This window comes from Ictidomys tridecemlineatus, chromosome 1, assembly GCF_052094955.1.
Source record: "Ictidomys tridecemlineatus isolate mIctTri1 chromosome 1, mIctTri1.hap1, whole genome shotgun sequence".
Classification (NCBI taxonomy): Eukaryota; Metazoa; Chordata; class Mammalia; order Rodentia; family Sciuridae; genus Ictidomys; species Ictidomys tridecemlineatus.
In genome coordinates, this window is record NC_135477.1 from 20,237,795 (window position 1) to 20,263,779 (window position 25,985).

A 25,985-nucleotide genomic window follows, 5' to 3' on the forward strand; every position below is an offset into this window, starting at 1 on the left:
TCTGGGTTTCTTATTTTTCCAGATGAATTTCATGATTGCTTTTTCTATTTCTATGAGGAATGCCATTAGGATTTTGATCAGAATTGCATCAAATCTGTATAGTGCTTTTGCTAGTTTGGTCATTTTGATAATATTAATTCTGCCTATCAAGAGCAAGGTAGATCTTTCCATCTTCTAAGGTCTTCTTTGATTTCTTTCTTTAGGATTTTATAGTTTTCATTGTATAGATCTCTCACCACTTTTGTTAAGTTGATTCCCAAGTATTTTATTTTATTTTACTTTTTTTAAGGCTAATGTAAACGGGGTAGTTTTCCTCATTTCCCTCTCAGAGGATTTGTCACTGATATACAAAAATGCCTTTGATTTATGGATGTTGATTTTATATCCTGCTACTTTGCTGAATTCATTTACTAGTTCTAGAAGTTTTCTGGTGAAGTTTTTTGGGTCTTCTAGGTATAGAATCATATTGTCAGCAAATAGTGATAATTTAAGTTCTTCTTTTCCTATGTATATCCTTTTAATTTCTTTCATCTAATTGCTCTGGCCAGTGTTTCAAGAACTATGTTAAATAGAAGTGGTGAAAGAGGGCATCCCTGTCTTGTTCCAATTTTTCTTCATTTAGAATGATGTTGGCCTGGGGCTTAGCATAGATAGGCTTTATAATGTTGAGATATTTTCCTGTTATCACTAGTTTTTCTAGTGTTTTGAACATGAAGGGGTGCTATATTTTCAAAATTGGTGTTTTATAGATATGTTTGTGAGTGTGTGCATGTGTATGTGTAATGCACTGTGGTGTATTCATATAGGTACATAGCATAATTGGGTCAATTTCATTCTTTAGTTTTTCAATTCCTCCTTTGATCCCCTCCTTTTCCCCTCTTCCTGAATCCCCTTCCTATACTGAAATCCCTAGGATTTTTATAGAATCTCCTTCCACTTCTTTTTTGCTTATTTTTTTTCTAGCTTTTGCATATGGTGGAAGCAAACATTTTGCCCTTGTCTTTCTGAGCTTAGCTTATTTCACCTTGCACGATGTTCTCTAGTTCCATCCATTGATCAGAAAATGCCATAATTTCATCCTTTATGACAGAAAAGAACTTCATTACATACATGTACATATTTTCTTTATCCATCCATTCATCTGTTGATGGACACCTTGATGGTTCCATAACCTGGCTATTGTGAATTGCCCTATGAACATCGATGTGCCTGTATTACTGTAGTGTGTTGCTTTTTTTTTTTTTTTTTTTTTTTTAGATAAATACTAAGGTGTGGGATAGCTGAGTCATGCAGTACTTCCAATCCTAATCTTTTCAGAAATCTCCATACTGCTTTCCAAAATGGTTATATTAATGTGCAGCCCCACTAACAATGTATGAGTGTAGCTTTTGCCCACATTCTTACCAGCATTTATTATTATCTGTATTCTTCATAATTGCCATTCTAACTGGAGATGAAATCTCAGTATAGTTTTTGTTGTTGTTGTTGTGTTTTGTTTTTGGGTATCAGGAATTGACCTCAGAGACACTTGACCATTGAGCCATATCCCTAGCCCTATTTTTGTATTTTATTTAGAGATAGGGTCTCACTGAGTTGCTTAGTGGCTGGCTTTTGCTGAGCCTGTCTTTAAACTTGCAATCCTCCTGTCTCAGCCTCCCGAGCTGCTGGGATTACAGGCGTATGCCACCATACCCGGCTCAGTATAGTTTACATCTGCATTTTTTTGATTGCTACAGCTGTTGAACATTTTTTCATATTAGCATTGGCTACTTATATTTCTTCTTTTGAGAAATGTCTGTTTAGTTCTTTTGCTCATTTACTGATTTGGTTTTGTTTGTGTTAAGCTTTTTGAGTTTTTTATATATTCTAGATATTGATCAACATGTCAGAAGAATAGCTGGCAAAGATTTTCTTCCATTCTGTAGGTTCTTTCTTCATGGTTTTAATAGTTTCCTCTGCAGTGCAGAAACTTTCAATAAGCTTCTGCAGAATTAACATTGACAAAATGGCCACATTACCAAAAGTTAAACCAAATTCCATGCAATTCCTATCAAAATACCAATGAAATGTTCTTCACAACTAGAAAAACACAGTTCCAGAATTCATTTGGAAGAATGAATTGGAAGAATGAATCAATTGGAAGAATAGACAAAACAATATTGAGTAAGAAGAACGATACTAGAGACATCACAATACCTGATCTCAAATTATACAACAGAGCTTTAGCAACAAAAACAGCATGCTATTGGCATCAATACAGACATGAAAACCAATGAATTAGAATAGACACAAAGACAAATCCACATAAGAGTTGACAAATGTGCCAAAATCATATGTTGGAGAAAAGACAGCCTCTTAAGCAAATGGTACTGAAAAAACTAGATATCCTTATATAGAAAAATGAAACTAATCCGATCCTTCACTCTACACAAAAGTCATCTCAGAGGGGACCAAAGACATAGGAATTAGACCAGAAATTTTGTAACTGCTAGAAGAAAACAGATTCGACAACCAACATATTGGTTCAAGCACCAATTTCCTTTACATAACCCTTAAGCTTAAAAAAATAAAACCAAGAATCAGTAAGTGGGAAGGCATCAATATTAAAAACCTATGCACAGCAAATGAAGAAATTCTTTAATCTGATATATGAGTTGTAACTGTTTTCTCCTTATCATATCTTTCCTGTTCATGTTTTAATAAGAACATTTGAAGGCAACTAAATAATTGCTGAAGTCCAATAGATCATTTTTTTTTCTTTCACGGATTGTGCTTTCAGTATATTTTGTTTTTAAAAATCTTTAAATTAAGAATTGATAGCTGAGAAGCTATTTGCATATTGATATTTTAATCTGAATTCCTACCATGGAATAATTTTTACACATTTATTCTGGCTAGAAAGGGATTTGTAAGACTTGTAGAAAAAGATATTAAATTCTTCTGCAAATCTCTGAAACATTTGTGATAGGATATAAAAATAATTTTGCTGGACTTTAATGAGTAGCATTTTGTTTGAACCACAAAATTCTATCTACATGTATAGACCACATGCAGCCATCATGTTGCTTTATCAGTAAGACACAGGTGTGTTTTCCAGGTGTGTTTACTCATGGGCAGTAAAGGTATTTTTGAACTATTAGTGGCTGAACTAGCCAATATATGATTTAGGAATTTTTATAGAAGCACAGAAATTTATTGGTTGAGATACCTGCTTGCATTTGCTCTTGTCTTAGTCTTGTCTATAGAATCATCCAGAAGTCTCTTCCAAAAACAAATCTTAGGAAAAGTAATTGTACAAGAGAAGTTTCTCTTGGACATGTTCAAAAAGTTTTAATTATTAATAAGTAACATTTACTCTGTTCTCTTCAAAGTGCTTCCATTATATTATATTATATTATTTTATATTATATTTTTAAATTTTCCTATGAAAGGAAACTAATATAGATACACACAACTACACACATATATGTCTTTGTACCATACATATTACATGTATATCATATATGTCACCTATATCATGTACACAGTGTATATATCATGTATACATCATATATATTTTCATTATTATATTATTATACTCTGACTTTTTTGATACTCATTTATTGAGTATTGACTTCATGTGCCTATAAGAGATTATTAGTTTTATAAAGACTACCATGGAATATTATGACTTTTTTTTCTTAAAAATAAACTCCGTTTAAAAAAGTTTAAATTTCAAAAAGAATTTGCAACTTTCAAAGTACTTTTTCTTCCCTAAAATCTTCACTTAAACTTTATAATGGCACTAGTAAGAGAGCTGGTTTGGCAAATATTATAGTCATGCAATGGAATAATTTTAGCTCAGAAAGAATTTTAAAGGTCATTCTGTCCAAAACTTTTATATTAGTTTCATCATATAAAAATTGTTTTTCATGTTCATTTTCAAATAACATCAAAAAGTTGCCAAAATAAATTTCTTATTTGTCCCTTATTCAGCTTCCACAGATATAAACATCTTAGACAACCAGAATCACAGTATGATTTTAAAACTCATGAATTAAAAGTGACATAACACTACTACTATTACAGATCTTAATCAAGTTTTGCAGTTGAACCACAGATGTCCTTTTGCTGTCCTAGGATCTAATGCAGAATCACAGAATTCATTTTCTTGTCCCCTGAATCTCCTTTAATCTGGGACAGGTCCTCAGTCTCTTTGTCTTTTATGATGTTGATACTTAAATCAAACTGATTTCTTATTTTGAAGATCGTTCCTCAGTTGTGGCCTTTTCAATATTAGGCAACCAAGTATGGCGATTCCACAAGACCCCATAGCAAGTTAATGGTGAGCACATTGCACATAAATAGAAGACTAACTTCTGTATGTAAATTTTATCCCAAGATTTTGGAAGATGTATCAGTTGCCTTAAGGGGACGAGAGTGGGGACCGATACAAATAAATAAATCAGTGCATTTGTTCAACAATTGCCAAATAGATCTGTCTCCAGTAACTTACCGGTTTCCTAGGAATCTTTGTTTTCGTGCTAAGCCCTGAAACTGCAAAGGTGTGTGAAAACTAAAAGAGTGCAAGTTACAGTTTTGAGTTTCTTTATTGCTTTTACCTTCTAGTACTTGGTAGTGCACAGGAAGTCCTGTGTGCTACCACTAAATACTTACAAGGCCTTTTCAAATGGCATTGTGCAAGACTGCTTTTAGTCAGAATGAGTGCTGTACAAGGTCAGGAAAAGGGAGTAAAGTGTGGTGACTGAAGAGAGAAGCCGCAAACAAACACACAAGATCAGACATCACTGGACTCTCTCTTGCTTTCCATACACAGTCCCCATCGGATGCGGGCTGCTGTTCTTCGGTGTCTTCCAGCCAGGACACATTGTCTGTGCTGTGTAGTTCAAGGTGTACAGAGATCAAGAGGCAAAGAGTAGGAAAGCCCCCACCTCCTCCCCAAGATGCTGGCAAAAGTCCACAATTAGAGGTGCGGAGAGCAGATGGGGAGGGTCCACGGCGGTGCATGTGTGTACCAGGATCTGGTCCTGCAGAGGTGCTGAGCTGTGTGCTAAGCCAGCAGAGTACCTGGGTCTCCGCGGCTGGCACCCCAAGTGTCAGCTGTGCTGGCGGCCACGGTCCCGAGACTGAGGCTGCAGCCCGCAGCCCGCGTGGGGGCGCTTCGTTCTGCGCAAGCGGCAGCGACCTGCCCGGCGCCGCCTCCGCCCGCCCCCCACAGTGGCCCAACTTGGACAGAGTTGTAGAGCTGAGTGTCTGCCCCCTCCGCTAGCCGAAAGCGGAGAGCCCTGCGCCGCTGCTTGGGGTCTGGGATCCCCTCTCCTTCCCTGGGATGGGAGACGTAGACACCCACCGCGGGTCCCTGGCCGCGCTGAGCGCTCTCCTGCCTGCGCTGGGCTCCAGAAGCTCTGCGTACCTGGGTTCAGCTACTCCTCATGATCCTGGGCCCCAGCCCAGGAGCCCCTCTTTGGTAGCTGCGAGGTGAGCTCTTGCTATTCCTCTCCTCTCCCAGAGGGCCGCCAGCCGGGATCCGGGAGGGAGCAAGCAGGAGCCCTAAAGAACTCGAAGCCTGTGGGACCATGGGAGTCTGGAACCAGGAGCCAGAGTAAGGAAAAGCCACGGGCCTCGGAGCCTAGGTTGGCAAACAGCCTGCTAGCAACGGTGACAAGAAGCTGTTTGCAATAAGGAGATTGCAGCTTTGATGTGACCACAACAGTCTGTGAGTAGAGAAGCTGGATGGGCGGGGTCACAGAGCTGAGGGGTGGCAAGTGATAAAGTGCGTGCGCTGTGGGGACCATGCTTCTGACCTAGCGTGTGTGCAAAATAAAGGCTTTGCATGCGTGCTTCCAAAAGTTGTATCGATTCTAGGATATGTCTCTGTCCTTCCAGGACCTCACCTTAAAAGGAACTTTCAGTTGAGCAGGTAAATGCCTACTTCCTGTCACTGTGGCTTCTGGAGCTGGAGAGACCAGGCAGAGTAGGAGGATATTAAGTGCCTGAAATGTGGTGAAGGGGTTAACTCTGGGGCAGTGACATCCTCCCAAAGATTTCCCTTTACATGCTGTGTGTAAGCCCCAAGTGACCTATTTACAGAATCATTCAGAAAGGGTACAGAGATCTCCAGTGGATAATCACTGCCTTTCCATTCAGTCCCTGTTTGTAATCCTCAGAAGGATTCAACTTAGAGGGTAGCCTGTACTCTTTCTCAGGACCCCAGTGTTTGTGTGTTTGTGTGTGTGCGTATATACTTGTTTGTTTCAGAGTTGGGACTTTCCAGGTGAATTATTGATTGTTTTCAAATGTGATCCACTCTTGGAAACGTCAATATCCAAGTGACAGAAATTCAGTGCCCCTGCCCCTTGCCTGACCTCCACTAGTGAAGAGCAAAGAGATTGGACATTTTTTATGGAGAGGAAAGGGATTGCTAGATTATAGCAGGCTGACCCTGGGGAGAGAGATTGTGGTGGGCTTCTGTGGACCTAAAGAAGCTAGCAGAGATCAAAGTTGGGGATTTGGAGCCATGCCCAAACTGAAAAGTGAACCTGGAAACTCATTGGCAGATTGTTTAAAACAACAACTTTGGTTTTGATGATTATAGACCATTTTACAAGTATGTCAAAATTTTAAAGGCTGACAAAGAAGTAGATAGTAAGACTGTTGTAATTGTGAATAGGAAAAAATTAAACTAAATGAATACTTATTTATTTAGTTTAATTAACAGGAAATTAACAGGAAATTGAAAGCTTAGTCTGAAATGGTCACTGATTACCTACCCCAGCACCATGCACCCTATCTTTATTTGTAAGGCAATTGCCAATAACCTTCCCAGAGACATGTAACTTTAGTTATGCTCATTGTTAGCTTTTGAAATAAAAGTTTAGAGCATTTAACATAAATATTTACTCATTGGGAGCTATTTTGGAATATAAGAAGAGATTGTATTGAGGCGAATTATAACAGCAGCAGCCAGACTTGAGAGTCCTGTCCTGAGAACTTCCACACCACCCTCATATTGAACCTTCAGGATACAAGCTTTGCTTTATATGTCCTTCTATACAAGTTTGTTGAAATAAATACAACAGAGGCTCCATCCATCTCCTAGAGACCTTGACTCTCATTCCCTATCTTAACAATCGTATCTTATATATAAAATAGTTAATATTATTAAACACCACTAAAATCATTGATCCCAGTTAAATTTGAATTTATGAAACTGTTTTTTCCACTTTTTTATGTAGTTAAAATTTCTGACTTCAAACATATCAAGTATGTAAATCTGGGGGAAAAGGAACTTGGGGTTTAACAAGCTACAGATTATCTCATTGTTTTGGAAGATTTTTAGGCTGAATGATACAGAAAGAAATGCATCTTTGGCAGACCAAATTCTCATTTGTTCATTGAAGAAATGACTGAAAAAATGCCCAGTTTTTAATGCACATGTTTGTGCTCATAGGCCTAGTAGACACGGTGTGGTTCAGGTTTGTGTAAATGGTGAAGTCTATAAAAGCTAGTGACTGTAATAAGTAATAGGGAGTGATTGAAGATTTGAGCACCAATCTTGCTAACTAGTGAGCTCTTGCCTCTGAAGCCAGTTTCTTGATGCAACCCCAGACACACACACACACATACACACACACACACACACACACACACACACACAGTACTTTTTCAATATATATGCACATATTGTCAGAAACAATGCTTATCAGTTTCATCTAGCTACATTTATCAGTCTGAGCCTCATGGAGGAGGGAAAATTTAGAGTTATTGGTTTTGTGAATTAGGGGGTAGGAAGTCCAAGGCAACCTCTTAGATGGAGGCAACTTGATCAAATGCAAATCAGACTTGAGACCTAAGTTCTAGGCCTATGTGTTTGTCATGTGCCTTTAACAAGTTATCCTCATAATCTCAATATGAATTTCCTCATCTGTAAAGTGAGGTCAGTGTCCCTGAAGACTAATGCACAGAATCACAGATCTTAATACACATAAAAGGACATTATTGTCATACACTTTCTCTCAGGTCATTAAAGGAGATATAAATTCCAAATCTGAAGATGAAATCAGAGACCTATATTTTCTCACTTAGATTTCTCTTGAAGATAGAAGTGGGGTGCACAGCATTGTGAACCCTTTGGACTTGTCTGATCTTTAGCTGAAAGCTGTAGCTAAGGAAGGGCTAATGATTATGACCCCACCTGCAGCAGAGGTATGAATAAGTAGACTGTCTCTAACTCTTCAAGAATTCTGGATGCTTTCCTTGTCCTCTTTTGCTCACTTTGCCTTTTTGCTCATGTTTCTAAGACAGAAGTTTGAAGATAAAACTTTTCCTTACACATATTGTGTGTGTGTGTGTGTGTGTGTGTGTGTGTGTGTTGTGAATGTCAAGAAGAATTCCCCAAATTTAAATCCAAGTATAAGTACTTGCAGCCTTGTCATGTGGGACAGCCTTTCTTGATGGGAACCTTTGCTAGATTTAGACCAATTATGGGGATCTTGGGGCATGAAAGGTTCTGAGAATAGATGATTTGTTAAGAGACCATGTTTCCTCTGTGCCATTTACTTAACAATGTTCTGTGCTATGTTCTAGTTGTATTTGTAATACTTAGTGCTTTGTGTTGTCTGTGTGTGTGTGTGTGTTTTTTGTGTGTATGTGTGTGTGTGTGTGAGAGAGAGAGAGATACTTAGATACTTCAACTGAGTCCCAAAATGCTAACCAGCATTTACTTATTGATTCTTGTGAAATTGCTATTATGTGTTTGCCAACCCAAAGATCATATCAAATAAACCAATAAGGCTTAGATGGTAAATTTTAATAACCCTCCTCATATTTTTTGCTGCATGTCATTTAAATGTTTCAGTTTTTCATTCCCAGTGTCTTTAGCATTGTCAATGTTGTTCAAAGAGATATTAGCCAAAGGCAGTTATCTGTAATACATAACTTACGTGATAATGATAGCATTGATGTTTTTATTTATCAAATTGCATGACTCACGGGTTTTTTGATATGCATGTTTGCCTTCTGCTATTTTTAGATCTACATGTATTAATAACAGCTTTGGTCATTAAACCAGGCCAATTTATGGTAAAATGCCTAATATTTTAGCTTTTACAATAATTTGTAAGAGTGTGATTATCAGTCCTATTCAAGAAAACAAGAAACCAAGGTTCAGAAAAGGTAATTCATTTGGCCAAGGACATATGAAAGGTTAAGTATAACCATGATTTAGAATCTGCATTGATCTGACTCCAAAACCTACATTTGCTTTGTAGACTTTAATGTAAGACTTAGAAAGCTGAGTCTTTTAAGTTCTGTCTATAATAATATTCACCTTGTATGGATTTCAGAAGATGTTGGGAACAGGCAAATCCTAGATATGGAAACTCCATCTTTTTGTGAAAACAGAATGATTTTAACACACACCTGTCATATTTCATTGCTAACTCTAGTGGTAATTACACTGTTCTTACATGCTCCTCCTCATCTTTTAAGTCATGAAATCAACACTTGGGTGAGTCATTGAACATGCAGTCATCTGCACATTTTGAGATCTAACCTTGGGGATTAACACATTCAGTGTTTACAATAAAATCTGATTTTAGTTCAAAATTGACTAACTTATTACCTTTTTATAGAATAAGGTAATTGGCTTTCTTTATAAAACTTGAAATTTTCCTTTCATGGTCAAGGCTCTGATTCTAATAAAAATGCTAATGCATAGTAACACTTTCTTCCTGTAGAAGAAAAGAACACACATGACTTCCATTTGAATCTCCGCTCTTCTTACAGTCTATCTCTCAACACTAGGGAAAATACCTGTTTTCTGCTTTCTAAGGACACATGGTAGGTAACATCAATGAAGCCCCATTCAGGTCTCAACCAATGTATTAAGGTATCCAACCTGAAAGTGCTGAGCACCTGTACTTGCAAAGCAAAGTTCTGGGGAAAAAAAGATGCCACTGCGATGGATACCCTTGAGAGTGAGCAAACCTTGCATCTCACATGATGAGGCTTTTCCCTATTGTTCTTATACATGTATGTGTACAGAAATTCCTAAAATTTGAAAGCCATTAGTTTGCATCAGGTACTGATATTTGTACTAAAGCCTTATTGATTTCTTTGATATGATCTTTAGGTTGGCAAACACATAATTTTTGACAACAAAGTGCTTAACCTGAGAATAAATATTACCTCTTTGACATTTACTTACATCATTTAGAAAAGATAAGTAAATATTGACTCTGAGAATGATTCATCTCTCTCTTAAAAAGGACTTTTAAAATCATAGAATTAAGTGCAAAAATACATGGAGTATTTTACTAATGATATCAATAATTACAAACATTTAAGGGGTATTAACTCTGTCAGAAATAGTGCTGACAATTTAATAACATTATCTTATTAACTTTTAATTCTGCAGATATTTTCTGAGCACCTAAGTGCTCATCTAGGAGTGCATATGAAGTGGTATAAGTTATGAACATTCGTTGAGACAGTAGAAGATGCACATCCTCTGAATGTCAAGAGCACTAAAGAAGTGAAGGTGAGGGGAGAACCTTCTGGTTGGGTTGGCTGGGCAGGCTTGTGACAAGGGTGGTGCTTAAATTGAGCCATGTATAGTAGAGAAAAGTTTAAAAGGAGAATTTTGAAATAACCATCAGCATGTGAGAGGAATAGCAAGAACATATGCAGGAAGGCGAGAGATTCCCTAATCTATTAGATCAGTTTGGAATGAAGGTAGTATATATTATGCTCACAAGAAACTGAAAAGCTACACATACACAAAATACTCACAAAATCTGTGTGGTCTCTTAGAAACATAACTGCCTTTATTTGCACATATAAATATCATTGGAGAGGTTTTGTTTCTTTTTATTCTGATTTATTTCTCATATGCAGATTTAGAAAAAAAAGGGGGGGCAGTGTTTTATTTGGTAAACTCCCTCTACCAAGTGACATCCCCAGCCAGGCTGTTCAGACTAACAATTCTCTTTATATCTCTAAGTTTACTTATGCAATTTCTGTGGCCTCTCTTAATGTGATTCTTAATTTGTTATCATATACTTCTAGAAACTGTGTAGAAGGCATCTGTTCTCTGGTGGGAAATGGGCCAAACAATATCCTTGAAGTGGAACCAGACTCCACTGCATGTCACCATTACTCCTGAGTAGCCCGGCTCTGCTCTGATCACAGGGGTGCAGTAGTCCAAAGGCTGACAAGAAACAAAGGTGAAATGTTACCATGCAAGGTTTTTAATGAAAGAACAGAGCCCAATTCAAAATGTAGGCAGGGGGAAAAAAAAATCCTCTGTAGGAAAACCTACATGAACTTTTGCATGTACATAAAAGATTTCTACAGATCTCCCAAATGTTTTTATGCCACTTTAAATCAGTGAGGTGCCTTTTTACTTTTCAAAATGGTTCACTTTTGAAGAATTTTGTCACATTACTTTAGTTTTATTCTCATGACAGGCCTGAGAGAGAAAAGAGAGAGAGATCATCATTACCTATATTTCACAGGAGATGAAACATAGGAAGGAACAACTGATTTAGGAGCATGATTTACACATCAGTTGTGGGAGGAAGAGAGACGGAGACTTGAGACCCAGCATTCCACTGATTCCTGGGTGCTCTCAGGACTTTGTGGTTTTTGGTTATATGTCTGTTTTGCCATGTGCTAAGGAAGAGTTAGAGCTGAATTCACAGTGTGTGCTTTGGCAGAAGCCTGTGCTCCTGCCCATAAGAAACCATCACTGGGAAATGTAGAGATTGGCACAGAGTTCTAGGAAAACCTACGCAAGTTATATGTACTGGGCTTTGGAGCAAGATTCTTAGTCTAGACTAACTCTGAATCATTTATTAGTCTTTAAAAGATGACCTTCCAGGGTGCTGATACGACTTATTGCAAGTGAGGTGCCTGCCTGCCTCCCTGCCCCCATTTATCCAACTTATGTTGGACTCTGATACACCTCACTGATAAGATAAATTGAAGCTGATGTTATTGCAGAAGGTATCAGGGAGGTGAATGCAGTAGAAGTCCCTTTGTTCCCTCTCTAATGTAATAGGTGAAATCTAGTTAAGTCAGGAAGCTTAAACATAGGCAGCACTAATCACAGTGAGGGATGTTATGAAATTGGTCATGACCTGGAAAATTAAAAGCAATGAAGTGCATGCTGGTGCTCATGGGTCAGGATCCAGCAGGAGGAATCAGATGCCAGCTCCAACACATCCTCCCCGATAACAGGCTGGGCATGACAAGCTTTGGTAATGCTGTGCAAACCACACATTGCCTATTGATGCAAATATTTTATAAGCAGATACAATTAAATTTAAGTTATCAATTATTCCCTTTGCTGTTTTTGAACCTAAGGGGTGCTGGAGGTTGGTGATGGGGCAGGGGCCAGTTTGCTAACCAGAACCACTGCTCTAGCCAGATGGGCCAGTAGAAGCTGAATTATAACTACACTAGTAAAAATCAGCACATCTTTTAAACAATTCTCTGTAAACTCACTGTAGCATATCAGCATATTATCTAATGTAATCTTTATAGCAATTCTAAGTAGGTTTTTATATCTATTCTAACATTGTGAAAATCAAGACTCAAAGATGTTAAAGAAACCTACCCTAAACTACCTACCAAAAAGGGGGCACAGCAGAAATCTGAGTCGTGTATGGGTTTATTTTGGAGTTTCTTAGAGATGTTGTTAGGTCAGTTGAATGTGATGGTGGGGAGAACTCTTGGCATGAGCAGGAAAATCTGTGTATACTCCTTTCCAGGTGATCCTGTTTTCAGGTCACTGACCTGGTTAATTCCTTTGATGGCTTCTATGCATCCCTGTGAGTAGCTCACGTAGTGTCACCCATGTGTATCACCTGAAGCTTATTATCCAAGAAAGCTATGGTGGGATGGTGGGGCCTGAGGCTGGCTGTTAAGCCTAGAGAGACTTCATGTGCATATTCCTTTTAATATATTGCTACTAAGACAGGATAGCAGGTGATTGGCTCATCAGACTGTTCCCATGAGCCAAAAGTATGGGCATATTCCTTAACAGAATAGCAGAGCACGTGGGAACCCACACTCATGGGCCAGCTGATAGAGAGCTCTTCTATTTTGCTCTTTACTTCTTACCACACTCATTGAAGAAGGATTGGCAACTGTGCTTTGGAAGTATTGTCCTCAGTTCTCACCTGACTTGCTCTGTATTTTGCTGAGCAGGTGGAGAGATTTTGAGCTGGGTAGCCATAGACTTTCTAATGGGCTAGCATTGAGGTAAGACCCTGAGTTACCTACATTTGAATTTAGGTCAATTAAGACTTCAGAATTAGTATTTTGTTGGAGGGGGCAGGGGAGTGAACAGGAATACTCATTCTTTAATACTCCTCAGATGATCTTTATGAACACTGGAAAGAGGGAAAAACTTTTCCCAGAGGGTTCCTTTGAAGGCTTCAGAGTCTGAACCTCCTGGGATTGCCTGCACATCATGAGCACATGAGAATTTTTTTTTAAGTTGAAGTTCACTGCTTTCAATCACTTCTTGAAGGAATGTGTGAAATTCAGCAGGGTGAAATCCTCCCAAGCAAGAGGTAGAGAGTCACTGCTGCACAGAGGGCATGTCCTGCCAGCTCTTCAGAAAGAAGAGACTGACCTTTCCTGAGAAAGGGCCCTTCCTCTGGAAATAGTCACTTTGCTTTGTATTTCCCATAATGGGAATGAGTTTCAGGGAACCATCCTTCCTGGTTAACCACATAAAACTATATGCATTATGAGGGAAAAAACAGTGCAGTCTTCAAACTATAATGTAATGATTAATAGCAAAGACTCTAGATACAGGTGCCTTGGGTATGAAATATTGCTTCATTCTTTATGAACTCTGTAACTTCATGAAAATAATTTGGCAGCTCTAGGCCTCTATTTTGTCATATTTGTTCAGGGCAAATGCTAAATTTTTAATAACTTTTTATTGTTTTTCTTTACTTTGTTTATTGCGCAAAAGGAAATAAAACGTGTGACTTTGTATATAAATATGAGAGAATATTATATAGCCATTAAATATTTATATAATTACATATTACATATTATTAATTATATATTGTACATAATATCTCAACATATACAGCTAGGAAAATTTATTCGGCAAAACAAAAAAATTGAAAACATAAATTTCAAATATAGTAAGATTATAAATCCATGGTGGCAGAAACATATTTATTGAGTTGCCTAGTGTATCTCAAATATTTAATTGGGCATCTGTTATATAATAGGAGCTTAGTAAACTTTTTATTGAATTCATTTATATTTTTATAAACAAAAAGTGGAAGACGTGAAGTAAATCTGGAAAATAGAGCTAAAACATTATTGATTATCAATGAGGGTTTTGATTATAAATTAAATTATAATCTTCTAGGATCATGGACAATGTGTATTATATTTTTAAGATATCTGAAATTAAAAATAATAGGATAGTGAACTTATCTTTATTATACTTAATTCATGGCAACTGAATTTGACAAAAAAAAAAATCCCTCTAATTACAAGTCTTTGTAGATAATTTTTATGACAATGGCAAGAAAGCCACTTTTTTTCTTCTTTTGAATGTGTTTTAAGGCATTTCTTCATTAGATTTTTAAATTAGAGAAGAGACAAGTTTGAAGGTAATTGTACCAGTAAGACTAGGCACAGTTCTTAGACATCGTAGTCCCTACACTTTCAAAAAAAAATGAAAAAAAAACTTATGTAAGTAATTCAAATTGAATCTCAGACACTAGGTTGACCTTGATATTTATGTGTCTGTCCATAAAATTCATGCACACACACACACACACACACACACACACACACACACACAACGTATGCATAGGAAGGCAAGCACTTGCTCAGTAATGGAGGTGAGACACTAAATGGTCTTTTACTTCAATGGAAGGAAATTTAGAACAAAGGGAGACAGAAGGAGAAGTAAGATAGAGATATGGAGAAAGGAGGAGACAGAAAGAGACAAGGCTGAATCAGGAACATGGGTTCATATGTGCAAAGAGAATCAGAGAGTTAAAGACAGAGGAACAGCACAGCAATGCAAAACTTGAAATTCATCAATGTTTTCAGAAAGTTCCAGAGCAAAGCTTATTCTTTATTCATTAGAATCTTTCCTAATATACTAATAAGCATTTTTAATGATTTGACATGAATTATGAATTTTTTGTTTTTAGGTGCCCTATCACAGAAAAGGCCTTACGAGATGTGCACCAGATTCCAGGGCTAACCAGCGGTCACCACATTTCCTTTGCAAAAGCTTGTATAGTGGCTCCTGACTTTACAAAAGTGATATTTTCTTTTTTTAATTATAATATACTTTGCCTTTGAAATATAATTTACACTAGTAGTTAAATTTCTAGGTCAGCCCATAAAGACCAAGGTTCTCATAATAAGATGATCCTGTGCTTTAGGTATCCAGTGGCTTTGAGCATTTAAAAACTCATCTGGACATCAAACTGGGGTTGGTCATTTTCATTTCTGGCAGAGTATGCCTTGGAGTCCATGCTGATGAGGAGATATGACAGTGCCAAAGACTTGGACACATTTGCTTTTTTCTGAACGTGAGACTAATGATCTAGTACAGGGACAAGCAAACTATGTGTGGAACAGATGTTTTTTTTCCACCTGCTTTTTTCTAAATGAATTTTTAGTGGAACACAATCAAGCATTTGCTTTTCCTATTGTCTTTGGATGTTTCTGTCCTAAATAGTTGATTTTGGTAATTGTAATAGTGATGACTTGTCCTGCAAAGTATTTCCAGACTGTCCCTTTATAGGAAGGTCCAATGACCCCTAGATGGCCTAAATCAGAAGGACACCATTAACTCTGCCTTTTAGATTTGTGCTGATTTGAATTGTTTGTCTTTTCCTCTACATTATAAAACTATTAAAACATCTCAAATGTTTGTTCTACATGCACACATGTGGTTTTGATATTCATGTCTGTGTTAAAAATCAGTAGATGAATGTGGAGCAAACTACATACAGACAGACCTCCTATCTTGGAGACAAAGAGAAGAGTTAGGGGGATAACTCAGGCAAGAATTTTGTGTTGTTGTTGTTTTGGTACTGGGGATTGAACTCACTGAGCCACATCTCTAGCCCTTTTTATATCTTATTTTATTTATTTGTTTATTTTTTTTGAGAGAGAGAGAGAGAATTTTTCAATATTTATTTATTTATTTTTAGTTTTCAGCGGACACAACATCTTTGTATGTGGTGCTGAGGATCGAACCCGGGCCGCATGCATGCCAGGTGAGCACGCTACTGCTTGAGCCGCATCCCTAGCCCCTTTATATTTTATTTAGAGACAAGGTCTCACTAAGTTGCTGAGGCTGGCTTTAAACTCAAAATTCTCCTGCCTCAGCCTCCCTACCCAGTGGGATGACAGACACAGGCAAGAAGTTTTGATGGCTAGAATTAGCAGGGTAAATATAGAGATGGGTGAATATAGATTAAAATACATTTGATACAGATTTTAGGATGTCTATCCTCGGGAACCTAAGAAGGATATCCGATAGGAAAAGAAGAGTCAAGAAAGATAAATGCCCACAATTCCGACCATGACAATTATACAATTGTGTATTATGAAAGTTAGAGATGCAGAATTTGTGGTTCCCAGTAAAGAGGAGGAAATGCTGCTCTGCTGTGCCGTTCTCTACCTCCATTTGTACCTGCAAGGCATATGGAGCCCCAGTACCACTGAGATATTGTGTGTATGTGTTTATGTCTGTGAATGTGTGCGCATGACTTTAGGTTGTTGGCCCTTGATCTTGACAGTACAGTGCCTTCTGGTATTTTAAGTCAGTTGGTGGTGCTATAACAAAGTACCATAGACTGGGAGGCTTACAAACAACACAAATATATATTTTTTTATAGTTCTGGAGACTGGAAAATCTTAAACAAGGTACTGGCAGATTTGGTACATGGTGAGAGCCTGCTTTCTAGTTCATAGGTACACATCCTATTTCTGTGTCCTCTCATGGTAGAAGAGGATGGCTGAGCTCTCTGAGAATTCATTTATAAGGGCACTAATCATCACCAGTCATTTGCTGACGTCTCCACCTCCAAACTCCGTCACATTAGGGGCTGGGTTTCAATATACAAATTTTGTGGGGACGTAAATGTTCAGCATAAGGCATCTAGCCTGTGGACTCATTGTTGGATTTTCAATTAATGATGACTGTACAAAAAGCTTCTAATACGTGGGGCTTCTGTTGCTTGATTGAAGCCTCCGTGCTAAGAAAAAATTCTGTATAGTTCCTTACAGTGTTGATCCTAGGTGTCAAATGCAAATCCCATATGTTCCTTTATAAGTCATTCTGAGCAAAAGCAAGGACTTGTGCCATGACTTCTCCCTGAGGGAGAAGCTGTAGGTCAGGAACATGGCCAGCATTGTCTTGAGCAGAACCATCCCCAACATTGGTGACCCCACTGTTGTTCATTATAAACTCCTTCCTAATTCATGGCAGCACAGAGATGAGCGCCACTCCTGATCCCTTCCATCTTCTGACCAACGCCTCCTGAGTGAGATATATATATTATTAGTGTAGGTGGTTAAGAATGAATCAGTTCTGCTGTAAAACTTAAATGAAATTCTTCAAGGCAAACAACCAGAGTTCTAGGTGAGATTGCTCAGCCAGTTTTAGTGTCTTTGTCTGTTATCACTGAAATTGTTTCTGATGCTTTTCCAACCTTTATTGAAATATCTTAAAACGATCAAGTTCTCCTAAAAGACTGTAAAGATGTACATATTAGCTTCATAGCAAGGGTTTTCTTTTTCATGTTAAAAAATAAAATCAAGGGAATAATTCATAGTCTTCTAACCTAATAAACTATCCATTCATCTCCTTTCCTAACAAATATCCTAGGACTCCTATGCAATGAAGGGTCATTTGTTCAATTTGGAATGAATTAAAAATGAATGAGAGATGAAGGATGTACTTTCATTGCCAATTTTCTTCTCTTGAAACTTTCTTCCTTCAAAGTTATCCTTCATGCAAGTATCTCAGGTGAGGACCTGAGATTCCTCCTGGGCCTTGATATGGGAGACAGTACAGGATGCAAAAGTGGTGTGTGAAGAGCATATAGAATGTGTGACTGATTGGTAGTGATTGACTGATGCCTTGCTGTGGTGACTTCATGTCCCATTCCTACTGAAAATTCTGAATTTCATGAACCTAATTGCAAAACCAGTTTAAGAAACTAAAGAAGGTAGACCTTTTGATTGAATCAGTGAATGACTATTCATAGACATAACATATGACTGAAAGTATCGGGGCTACGTAGGTATTGGCAGTTTGGATAGTAGCACCATCTTAGGAGGTATCAGATTCTGTTTCCAGATGAGTGGTGAAGTTGTTCCAAGAGTTGGCACTTCTGTATCCTTGGGGTCCCTACCCAGTGAATTCTGGTACCACTGTATGATGAGGAATTAGGTTCTCGTTCAAGCCCAGTTCTTTTGAACACAGACCCCTGTTTTACCCTGACTTGAGGCTAAAGTCTTCCTCATGGTCTGATTTCAGATCTTCACTGAAAGTGTCCTTGGGAAGTAAGCAATTCAGTAAGCATGGGTGGCTGCCTGAGTTCATTCCTGCTGTACCGGCTGCAAGTGGGAAACATATTCTTTCTCCCTTTTTGTCTTCTTAAGCTCATTTTGATTAAAAGTAGTCTGTTTTCTTCTTTGTGAAAATCTTCCCATCACCCATTTGACCTGGGTTGGAGTTTGGATCTCTTAGTCTAGGAAATGGTAACGTGGAAGCCAAAGCTTAGAAAAGGAAACTTGGTTCCTGCAGACAGACATTACTTCAGTGAAAAGTAATCAGTAAAATTATATGAGGGAAAATAAAAGAGCTCATTACAACAGGGTCCGCCTTATCTAGTTTATGAGCACCACTTAATTAATTATGAAAGGCTAAGATATTTATTTAGGGAACATTTCAACAGTGTTCTATTAAGGTCCAAGTGACTTAGGGTAAATTTAAATGGTGTTAGCCATGACGTTGTGTGAAGAACTCTTGATTTGGCGAGTTGAAGTGTGATGTGAGGCAGTGAGGCCTGAACTGAGTCAGGGGGAGATAAGCTTCATATCCCCTTCTGCTTTAACTGGCTCTGGGATCGGAGATGAGGTTAGAGTCAATACCCGGGTCGTTTGTGCGGAATTCATGTAAGGAGAGCACTCAGCTCAGAGAGGGCTTCGTTCTTTCTGGGTGCCCTGTGAATTCTCAGTCTCTGTTTGGCTCAATCTGTCTGTCAGTCTTTTCTACTGAAGTTTGTTCAGGAAGTTTCTTTGAACCAGGGAGTTTCATAAGATGCAAGTGACACTGGGGACACTGTTCTATTCCAAGATGTTCTTTTTAGGTTTGGGCATTGGACCTGATCCAGGAGACTGGGGTGTTTGCTCTGATTTTCTCTTCATTAGTTGTGTCAATTCTAACCTTTTTTTTTTTTTTTGAGCATAATTTCTTCCCCTGGGCCGTAGGGATATAATACTGCTGTCTAGGGAAGCATGGGCCCTGAGTGGGACAGCCCCAGCTTAACTCTCAGTTCTACCACTGACTACATGGTAACCTTGGGCAAGTTACTGACACTGTGTTTCCTCCTCTTAAAGTAGCATAATAGTAAGAACCACTTCCTGAGATATTCAAGAGGCTGATAATGAATCAATACAGGAAAAAATGTTCTTAGGAGAATGCCTGACACAGGATAGTTGCTTAATAAATGGTAATTGGAATGATTTTTATTGCTTTCTCTCCTTCACTCTAAGGAAATCGCCAGTCATCAAAACTGGAATGCTCAGGGTCCTGCTTATACAGTGTTAAAGATTCAACAGCTCTCCCAAGAAAATAACTAATTCACCCAGCTCTATTTTGCCTCTTCTCTCTCCCTTCTCTCACCCCTCATTTCTCCATGCAGAACTGAGAAGCATCAGCAGCCACAACTATAATTCAGAGCCAAACTTCCAGAAACGAAGGATGGACAAAGCCTCCCCTCTCAGGCCCCTTCTTTGACCCTGGATTTCTCAGGTAGAGAAATTCCACATACTCCTTAAGAGGGACAGAGCTGGGAGCACAGGGTTTTCTGGGAAAACCAGCGGCAGAGGCTCCCTGCTTCTCTACAAGACACTTATCTCTTCTTACTCAGGGAACCAATATTTTCTCCAACCAAGTGGGAGTCCATGGGCTTTCCCTTCTATTTGAGTACCCATCCAGCCTCAGACCCAGTCGACCAATGGGAAACTGTGTGGGCTTTTCTAAGCCCTCTGTGGGAACTCAAAGTAAGTCTCAGTGGAGAAAATGTAGGATTGGCCTGTGGTCTAAGTTGTAACCCTGTCTCTTATAAAATTGTGGTATCAGATGAAATATGAATTTAGTCCCTGAAAAGTGTAGACTTGTCACAAAGGCATGATTAACGGGAAGTCATCATGATTGCTTCCTGTCTACCATTCAGGGGTCTGTCTGCCTGAATCATTGTAAAAGTTGTTCATATTCTGGCTTCATATGTGTGTGTGTGTGTGTGTGTGTGTGTGTGTGTGTGTATAAAGGCTCCACCCTCATATCATTAGTTTCAATCAGTCGTTCTGCCAATGTCTAATTGTATGACAGTAAACATTCACATAATCTCTAAGCCCAAATTTTCTCATTTACATGCTTACCACGCATTCTTGCTCAAATAAAATCTCAACTTTAATTCTGGAACCTCAGGGTCTCAAAGCTAGGTGGGAAGCTTGTATGTCATCTGACATGGCCTTTACCTGCTGCCGGCACTCACCTCTCACCAGCCTCGAAAACAAGTGATCCTGTAACTTCAGATTGAAACTGACCTGGCTGTGAGCTATCTCCCTCAGGAGTTCTGATTGGTAGGAAGTTCTTTATTGTGGTAAGATGAACTCTATACCCTCTAGTAACTTTTACCTGTTGATATCTGTGTTACCTCTGGATCCATTATCCTAATTTAATCACGACATTGAATAATTCTGTAAATGCCATTACATTTTTTTTTTTTTTATGTAATCACTCAGCTCCTTTGCTGGCTCCACCTTTGGAGATTCTGATCTGGGTGGAGTCATAAAACAGCATCAAGTATTTCTAAACATTTCCAAGTGTTCTTGTCGAATTGTTCTGATGATTCCCCCAGAGGCATAAATTCTACTGCCATGACTGGAAGAGCAGGTGTCTTAAACTTGGATTATTTTATTTTATTTGGAAGTGATTTCTCCTTATTCTGACCTTCATTTATTTTTTTTATTCTAAACAAAAAAAAGATGAATACAATTTTAGAAGAGAACTTGAAAGCTTCTGAGTAACAAAATGAAAGTCATTTGTAACTCAACTATTTGTAAAAATATGAATAAATATTTTATGCCTTGTATCTGGATCATGTTTCAGTATATGTATTTATATGCAATTGTTGAAACTGGCAGTCCATGTGGTTCTAGGTGCTAACTTGGTACTGAGCATTATGTTGTCTTTTCATAAGTATTATCATAATGGTTGCATTAAAATATTTTGTTGAATGAATGCACCATAATTTACTTAATGAATCCTCGATTGTAATCGCCCCTTTGGGTTCAGTTTTTAGGAACACCAAGGCTATTTTCTTTGAAGAGTGGAAATATGAGAAAAGGTAATGTCTGTAGGTTCCCATCACAAAATATTTTTTTTCCCAAGTGTTAAAATAAACCCTTCACCTTTTTTTTTCTTTTCTTTTCTTAAATTAGAGTCACTAGGGCAAGTGTGTCCAATCCTGTTGGAGCTGGAAAGTTGAAAACATAGGTTGATGTGCATGTGTGTGTGTAAATTGTACTTCCCAAATTTAAGCTTACAGTATCATATTGGTGATGTCTGTGACAAACAAGACTTCTTTGGTTTGTCCCTTTTACGGATTCAAAAGGCCCACCCAGGGCTGGAACAACCTTTTCTTCTGATATTAAGAATTTTCTTGGAAATCACTGTCTCTCTGTGTCAGGAAGAAAGCTTTTAATGCACTTGAACCCAGAGCAGAAATCAAAATATTCCAAGTGTGCCTTGTGTTGACATAATTTGGATCCACTTATTTATAGGCACATCACCCTGGTGGCACAAAGGTTCCACCTCATATGATCAGATCAGTCCCCCAGGGTTACTGTTAAGAGTGGCAGTATCCTCTCTACTCTGTAAACATAATCAATTCTAGTTATGTTCTTCATGTGTCCATTAAAAAAGGTGGATGACAGCTACCAAGATGACTCCCTGGTTTTGGTAATGAGGTACCCATATCGGGTGGGCAGATCCTCCTCATGGTTGACTATGATAAGTAAGAGAGAAACATTTTGCTTCTCCTTTCCCACGCTATAACTTTAATAGCTAGGAAGGCCAGGACCTTTTAACTACTAACTTTGGTTCAAATACAAAGAAAAATGATTATCGAGATTGATCTTATGATATATCAGGGATGAGAGAAGCCATGCAGACTAGGAGGAAAGGGTAGTAATGGCCAACCTTATCTATAGTTCATATATTTAAAATTCAGAACTGTGGACATCCTGAATCGAAAAGTTTTTGGCCAATCAAAATCAAAATCAGCTTCTCAAAAAGAGACAAGACACTCTGCTCATAGAATGGAACCACCATAATCTGTCAGTGAATTTCTTAGCACAAACATTGTAGGCTAGAAGAGAGTGGGATGATATATTCCGTGTACCAAAAGAAAAAAAGAAAACATTTTGCAAGCCAAGAATACCATGTTTAACAAGACTGCCCTTCACAAATGGAAGCAAGATAATGCTATTCCCAGATAAACAAAAGGTGAGGAAGTTCATCACCTGTAAACCTGCCTTACAAGAAATGTTAGAGTGAGTTCTTATAGAGGAAATGAAAGGATTCTATTTAGTCATATGAAAATATATGTAAGTATAAAATTCTGGTAAATATATAATGCATTTCAGAATATTCAATTCTATATTGGTAGTATATAAATCACTTTTGTATAAAGATTAAAATACAAGTATTATAAATACTTATAGCTAATTTGTTAATGGATAGAAAATACATCAAAGATCTGAGTTGTGACTTTAACACGTAAAATATTGTTGAGAGCCACAGCCAAATCGGGATGGCGCGCCTGGCATTGCCAGAAGGAGTGGTCGAGAGGTGCCGGATACCAGGGAGCCATTAAGATGATGATAATTAAGTTAAGCTGTGTATAATTGCTGTGACTGAATGATGCTGGATTGGGGAAAGCTGTGTATTCAGTTGTATATGGACCCCTGCTGTCTGGCAATAGGGCGGCTCCTGCTGCCTCCTGGGCCTGCTACTTTTGAGTTCTCATGGAGTTTCCCCCGGTGAGTTCCCTTTGAGTTCTCACAGGGTTCCTGGTTGTGGGCGCAGAGCCCGGTGGAGGGTGAGGAGTTCCCAGGGAGTGCGAGTGGAGTGCTGGGGGCGTTCAGGCAATAAAGGAGTTCCTGTTTGAACCTACTAGTGCCTCATGGCAGCTCGGTTATTTTGTGCCTCTCCTCATGGTTGACTATGATAAGTAAGAGTGAAGAGAAAGAAAGGAAGAAATAAGAAAGAAGGAACAAAGAAACTACAAAACAGTCCGCAAACAAAAACAAAGTGGTAAGTAGCAAGTTCTGACCTTTATGTCCTTAATTGCTTTGAATGTGAATAAATGAAATTCTATAATGCAAAGTCTAGGATGGCTGAACAAACGTTAAATAGAGAAAAAGAAAAGATTCAATATATGCTTCCTACAAGACACATACTTCAGCCTTAAAGAAAAACATAAGCTGAAAATGATGGTATGGGAAAAGACTCCAGACAAATGAGAAACCAAAAGATAATAGGGACAGATATGCTTAGAATAAATAAAATGAAAATAAAAAATTAACAAGAAAAAGAAGGTAGTAAGGAATGGTAAAGGGGTCAGGTAATAAGAGGGTATAATAATTGTAGTTATATATGCAACCAGCAGTGGAACATCTAAATATATTAAGCAAATATTAACAGATCTGAAGTTAGTAATATCAGTATTATAAAAAGGGCCAAACACCATGATCAAGCGGTATTTATTTTGGGGAATGAAAGGATGGTTTAATATATGCACATGAGTGTGATATTCCACATGTCTAGAATGATTGATGAAAACCATACAATCATCTTAATGGGTGAAGAAAACACATTTGACATAAACCTTTTTTTTTTTTTTTTTTTTTTTTTTAAAGAGAGAGTGAGAGAGAGGGGGACAGAGAGAGAGAGAGAGAATTTTAACATTTATTTATTTTTTCTTAGTTCTCGGTGGACACAACATCTTTGTTGGTATGTGGTGCTGCTGAGGATCGAACCCGGGCCGCACGCATGCTAGGCGAGCGCGCTACCGCTTGAGCCACATCCCCAGCCCCGACATAAACCTTTTCATGACAAAACTCTAATGATGTGTGTGTGTATAAACAAATGCATGCACACAGACAATACAATATTATTCAGCCATGAGAGAGAAGGAAATCCTGCTATTTTTAACAACATAGATGAGCACAGAGGGCATTATTGCTAATGAAAAAAGCTAGACAGAAAGAAAAAATGATGTATGGTATCACTCTCGTGTGAAATTTAAAGCAACAACTGCAATATACTCAGAATAGAATGGTAATTTCCAAAGGTTGAGGAAAATGTTGAGATGTTGGTCAAAGGTTACATATTTCAATAATAAGATAAACACATTTAAAGTTCTAATGTACACCATGGAGATTGTATTTAATAGTGCTGTATTTCATGCTTGGAATTAATTTGCTATAAGGATAGATTAAGCATTCTTAACAAAAAAGAAAAAGTTAACTCTGTGAGGTGATGGATGTGGTAATTAGCTAATTAGCTTGATTACGGTAATGATTTCATAACATTTATGTCTATCAAATTATCACATTGTGCACTTTAAATATATATATAATTCTATTTGTCAATTACATCTCAATAAAGCCGGAGATTAAAAAAAAAAAGAACAGTAGCTTCTATTTTCTTTTTTCTATGTGCAAAAGGCATTCTTGTTCTTTGTTCCTTAAGAATTGAAGGGCTATTGGACTGTAGGATGAGAGGTATAGATACAAGTAAGATATATATAGGTGACTTAGCCACAACACAATTTGGGCAGTTCTCCATGGAAGTTTTGCCTCCCCACAAAAAAAGTGAAGATGAATCTCTGGGTCAGTGGCCTATGAAAATATTGGATTTTTTCCTTCATTTTTTTTTAAAACATTAAGGAAATGAGAGACAGGTTTCTTTATCATGTGCCCAGTTCTCCAATGGAAGGAGACAGAGGTGCAATTACCCTAGAAGATACTCCATATCAAGTCATGCTATTGCCTATAAGCCCTCCACAAAAGCTGTTGATCACTCCCAGAATTCCATGTCATCAAATACAGAGGGTTGCACATTTTGAAACCTTATTCAGTAAAGCATTCAAGCACTGAAGAGAGGGTAGGATTATTGACATAGACCGAGGCTGCAGGAATAGATAGGTTCCAAATAAGAACAGAACCATGAATTACAACCAGGGCAGGTGATCAGCTCAAGGCAGAAACTGACTCAAACAGGAAGACAAGCCAAAAAGACAAACATTTCAAAGGCAGACTAAAGTAGGTCATAAGGTCAAAAAGCAGATGACTGTCAGAAGTCACAAGGGCAGGGCCAAGGTAGCCGGGTGAGCCAAGAATAAGCCAGCTCCTTCAATCAGAGGGAAACACTTGCTATATTCCAAAAGTGTTTGTTTACTTCATAAGGCAGAGGTACCTGTTTGGCTCTTGGGGTTTATATGGGCCTTATGGGTGGTGTTATAATTAAATAGCAGAGTAATACTCTAACACTCTGCTAATTCTCAGGTTACATTTGTAAACAAGCCAGAGAAGCTTGAAATGGTGTTTCACATTAGCAGTATACATTTTGGTACACTGGAGATCATTTTAAGAATAACTGGTTTATACTTGCTAAC

The 25,985-nt window shown here is 38.0% G+C and overlaps 1 long non-coding RNA gene across 4 annotated transcripts; it reads left to right on the forward strand.

Annotated features, from left to right (window-relative positions):
* Window positions 1–10,433: 10,433 nt before the first annotated feature.
* LOC110596970 (uncharacterized) lies at window positions 10,434–24,135 on the forward strand. Of its 4 annotated transcripts, none has more exons than XR_013440023.1 (4): window positions 10,434–10,540; window positions 11,068–16,280; window positions 19,941–20,050; window positions 20,169–24,135. It is a non-coding gene; the product is annotated as an uncharacterized LOC110596970 (long non-coding RNA). The 4 variants fall into 4 exon arrangements; XR_005728035.2 differs by having other exon boundaries at window positions 11,068–11,225; window positions 16,215–16,280; window positions 19,941–24,135; XR_013439994.1 differs by having other exon boundaries at window positions 19,941–24,135.
* The last annotated feature ends 1,850 nt before the right edge of the window (window positions 24,136–25,985 follow it).